The sequence below is a fragment of the Podarcis raffonei genome, chromosome 6, assembly GCF_027172205.1.
Source record: "Podarcis raffonei isolate rPodRaf1 chromosome 6, rPodRaf1.pri, whole genome shotgun sequence".
Taxonomy (NCBI): Eukaryota; Metazoa; Chordata; class Lepidosauria; order Squamata; family Lacertidae; genus Podarcis; species Podarcis raffonei.
Genome location: NC_070607.1, coordinates 76446548 through 76451980, shown reverse-complemented (window position 1 = coordinate 76451980; position 5433 = coordinate 76446548).

The window sequence follows — 5433 nt, the reverse complement described above, 5'->3', positions numbered from 1 at the left end:
ATGAAAATATGTGTGGGGTTCCGTGATGAGGGGTGGCTACAGAATGCCACCTTATCTTGGAAAAATAACAATAACAAAGGTCGAAGGAATCATTCTTCAAACAGTTGCTCATTGGGAGACTGTGTTAACATGACTAAAACTAAGTTTGTGCCTACTGGAATAAAACACACAAAGTTTTGTGTGACTTACGTTTCGACAGGAGCGGGCAGCGTGGTGGGGCAGCACCATTTGCCTCCTGTCAGTCATGTTGCTGTTGCTTATTGGGATGGGGAGCAGTGAGGTGGTGGTGATGTTAGTGCAGTGCAAACACACCAGCAGGAATGCTGAATTAGCTCCATCAGTGCGTTTGCACCACAGCAACCTTGCCACCAACTCATCCCTCTCCCTCAACTACCTGGTAAGCTACAGCAGTGTGACGGGCCAGAAGTCTAGGATTTTATTATTTTTTTTACAAATTTTTTTGAATACTTCTGCAACCACCTCTGTTCACCGAATGCCACAAAAAAAGCATCTTTGTGAACGACAGGCAAATTTATGATAGATGCAGAATTGACAGGAAATCGGTCCTGTCAATTGGAATGTTCTTTTGCAAACTACACTGGGCTATTTACTTATGTAATGATGTCCCATCCAATTTGCATCAACTGAGGACTGGAGCCATGCACATTTCCCCCGCCCAGTGTGGTGTAGTGGTTAAGAGCGGTAGACTCGTAATCTGGGGAACCGGGTTCGCGTCTCCGCTCCTCCACATGCAGCTGCTGGGTGACCTTGGGCTAGTCACACTTCTCTGAAGTCTCTCAGCCCAACTCACCTCACAGAGTGTTTGTTGTGGGGGAGGAAGGGAAAGGAGATTGTTAGTCGCTTTGAGACTCCTTCGGGTAGTGTGATAAAGCGGGATATCAAATCCAAACTCCTCTTCTTCTTCTTTGTCTTCTTCTCCCCTTGAAATTGCTGTAAAAAATTGCTCTCTTTCTTTTGGGTGAATGCAGTGAAACCAAATGAATTCAGCCCAGGAAAGAGGGTGAATGTTATAGACTGTAGCAAGCATCTTCATCACCTGTGGTAAATGGTTACCACCAGAATTAGTGGTGGGATCAGGCTGGAACACAAGACGTTCTTCTTTTTGCAATACAGAACTAGAAGATTTATATCGCATAGCCTGTGATGCTAGATGTTGCTGGACTACATATTTCATCATCTTTAGCTATTTGCCATTCTGGATGGGACTGATGGAAGCTGGAGTCTGGCAACTTATAGAGAGGCACTGGTTCCCCTCACCTGATTCCAGTAGTGGCCATTATGGTGGGGCGAAGCTGCAGAGCCACCCTCCATACACGAGCATCCCTGCAGGGCAGAGCAGCAGTGAGGTTGGGGTTGTGGAGGTGCAATGGCAGGAGAGCTGATTTAGCTCCACCAATATACCTGTGCAGTCCCTCTGAGCCACTGCCCGGGTCAGTATTGTAGGATGGGCGAGGATGGTGGAAGCAGCTGTGCCTGGCCAGCCCTGGAGGAGAAGCACCTCTATTTGCAATACTAGGGGCTATAAGGTTCTTCCACTGATGTCACCCACCCACAGCAGCACACATGGCAGTGCAGGGACATAGGAAACTGCCTTCTGCCAAGTCACAGCCTTCATCACTCTAGTCCAGCATTGTCTACACTGACTGGCAGAGGCTCTGTGGAGTTTCAGACCCGCAAAATTCATTGAGGTGCCAGCGATCAAAACTGGGACCTTCTATGGGCAAAGCAGATGTTCTGCCACTGAACTATGGCACTTCCTATATCCATTAATGGACACATCAGGAGCAGAACCCAAAGTGGTAAGGTTAGATGCTAGATGAAGAGGCAGCAGTAGCTGTCTCAGCCAATGCTTCTCTCACAAGAAGAACAAGAAGAAGAAAATACTGGCATCAGTCCAGGTGATCTTCCAGGGCCCTGAAGTGGGCCCTGGCATTTGACCAGCTGTGCCTGGTGCCTATGCTGAGTCTGTCAATGCACAGACACAATATACATCTATACAGTAGATACTGGGGCATACAACAGTAGAAGCCTGCTTTCTTCATGCTCTGTTTGAGTGCTTCCTTGACTCACTTGGTTACAAAATGCTGGACAAGATGGACCTTATGTCTGATCCATAAAAAACCTAACGTTTGTATGTTTTTATTGGCAGTGGTTTTTGTAGCTGAGTATCACATGCAGAGGGAGTTGGGATGAGTCGAGACAGAAGACTGATATAAAAAGCTCCCAGAAGCTGTAGCAGATGAGGATCAGGGCTGCCAGGAAACACTTTTTTTGGTAAGAAGAGCACTGTGAACGTGGAGAGCATGTTTTCAGGGTCTGTGTTTTGGAGCAGATTTGGGAAGGAGTGGATGGAGTAGCAGACAGCTTCCTGATCTGTAAACTGATAATTTTTGGAGTATAACTGAAGTTGGATTGTCTGATCTCTCTTTCATTTCAGTTCTGGCCTATTGGGTTTGTTGGGTGGTTTGTGTAACAGGTACGCGGGTGGCGCTGTGGGTAAAACCTCAGCGCCTAGGGCTTGCCGATCGCATGGTCGGCGGTTCGAATCCCCGCGGCGGGGTGAGCTCCCGTCTTTCGGTCACAGCTCTTGCCCACCTAGCAGTTCGAAAGCACTCTTAAGTCCAAGTAGATAAATAGGTACCGCTTTATAGCGGGAAGGTAAACGGCGTTTCCGTGTGCTGCGCTGGTGCCGGCTCGCCAGAGCAGCTTCGTCACGCTGGCCACGTGACCCGGAAGTGTCTCCGGACAGCGCTGGCCCCCGGCCTCTTAAGTGAGATGGGCGCACAACCCTAGAGTCGGACACGACTGGCCCGTACGGGCAGGGGTACCTTTACCTTTACCTTTACCTTGTGTAACAGGTACGAGGTTCAAGGCTAGAAAGAGTGCTACACAAACCAGCAAACAGTCATCTTTTAAAACAGGTTTGGGCAGCTGGGGTTCATGGGAGTTGTAGTTCAGCAACATCTGGAGGGGCAAAGGTTCCCCACCCATTTTTAGCAACATCTGCATGGCTGGCAGAGGTTCAGCAGGTGAAGCTTTGCCCATCATTGAGTTGCAACAATAAGGGGCATTTTATCTGTTGAAAATGTTCTGCCCCTGCCAGTGGAAGCCTCCTCTTTCTTTAAGGTTTTTGATGAAGATGGTGGCTTTTTTTGATGTGATGGCAGCAAAACGGTTACATATTGATTACATTGTCATAGCAACAGGTCTTGAGCCAGTCAGAGGCTAACTGCATTACTTCATTAAATTAGGGACTAAGCATGCACGGGAAATTTTTCTACTCTTGTGCCTGGCCCCTCTAAATACCATACCAAATACTACTCCCTTTCTAAATCATGGATGTGTTTCATATCACCAGTTGAATAAGACATCTGTTCATATTTCTGAAAACTGTCAGAAATGGAGAGAATAAGAGAGAACATTCCCCTTGAGGAATATGTGCTTTCATGCTCCAAATCTATTATGGATTTCAGCTGCAATATTCTCACTGACAAGAGTCAGTTGCTGTTTGCAAGGCATTCTTGGTGAAAAGGAGCACACAGGGTTTTGAAATATCTGTATCCCTTTTATTCATCTTCTGTGTTGTTTGTTTGTCTTACATTCTGTTTATGCCTGATTGTGCAATTGCAGTCATCTGCATATAATCATATATGCTTGTGCGGGTATGTCTGTGCAGTTGAGCTCTGGCAATGATATGCATTCCAGAAAGGATATGATTGTCTCTGTTGTTGTCATTTTTTAAACAGAAGCATTTTTAACCTTCATAGTTGATAAGGAAAATACACATGAAGATGATAAGCAGATGAAGGGAGGAGAACTGGGGCACTGAAATTATTTTTTCTTTTGAGGGTGCTGTGCAGCTCTGTAGACTCTGAGACATGCGGTGCACTCTTACAGGATTCCTATGAGTGAGGAAAAAGCATTTTTCCCTTTGATATAGCAGTGTCCAGACTGCAGCAGTTTGTCTTTCTCCATAGGTAAAGGTAAAGGGACCCCTGACCATTAGGTCTAGTTATGGCCAACTCTGGGGTTGCGGCGCTCATCTTGCTTTATTGGCTGAGGGAGCCTGCGTACAGCTTCTGGGTCATGTGGCCAGCATGGCAAACCAGAGCAGCACACAGAAACGCCGTTTACCTTCCTGCTGGAGCACTTTGCACTTTGATGTGCTTTCGAACTGCTAGGTTGGCAGGAGCAGGGACCGAGCAACGGGAGCTCACCCCATCATGGGGATTCGAACCGCCGACCTTCTGATTGGCAAGCCCTAGGCTCTGTGGTTTAACCCACAGCACCACCCGTGTCCCTCATTCTCCATAGGACTGAATGGCAAATATTTGATTGCGGATGAATACAGACATATTTTCTCCATAGGAATGAATGGTGCACATTCATTCTCCATAAGAGTGAATGGCAAGAAACTCTTATGCGTGAGGACAGAGGTAGTTTCATCACAGCAAAAACAACCCCCCCCCCCCAGCACTAGCACTTTAAAGATGAACACATTAATTGTGGCATTAGCTTTTGAGGGGCTCAAGCCCACTCCATCAGATGCAATCCATGGTAATCCACAAAAGCTTATGGGATAGCATATCTGCTCACCTCTAAAGTGCTACTTGAAAATTGTTTCATTTCTGCTTAAAGCTATGGCTAATTGGCTATCCCTTTGGTTGAGATGGTGCCAGACTAATGTACCCTGCACCACACAATGAGTCCATTAACAGGGAGGAGGATTTTAAAGTTAGGTCTCCAGATCCTTTGGTGTGCTTGTTTTTTTAAAAGGTATAAAGACAAGGAGGCTCTTACCAACTGGCTTAGTGAGAAAGAAAATGCGTAGGCAGTATTCTAAGCAAGCAAAGGGTAGTGTACCTTAAGTGGTTTAGCTATTCCTGGCAAAGCACAGACTCCTCTCTGACAGACTTGAGCAGGGAAGACAGATGATTAGGAACTATGAGCCCCTGAAATGAATAGCGTGTGCATGTGCAGAGTATTCCAAAACAGGTATCGTTTCTATAAACAGGGCGTCTTATAATCACCCCGGTAGAAGAGACTGCTGGATCATGCCAGCTAGTCCAGCATTCTGTTCTCACAGTAGCTAACCAAACACACACACACACAGCATTTTTAAAACCTAAAGTAAACCAGGAATACAAACATCCCAACTTCTCTCAAACTTCAAGTCGCACACATATTTATGGTATCCTATCCAAAGCAAAAAAAACAAAACCACACCTTCAGTTCCAAAAACACACAGGCACCAAAAGTTCCAACACACAAAGAAGAAGAAGAGAAGAAGAGGAGTTTGGATTTGATATCCCGCTTTATCACTACCCGAAGGAGTCTCAAAGTGGCTAACAATCTCCTTTCCCCTCCTCCCCCACAACAAACACTCTGTGAGGTGAGTGAGGCCGAGAGATT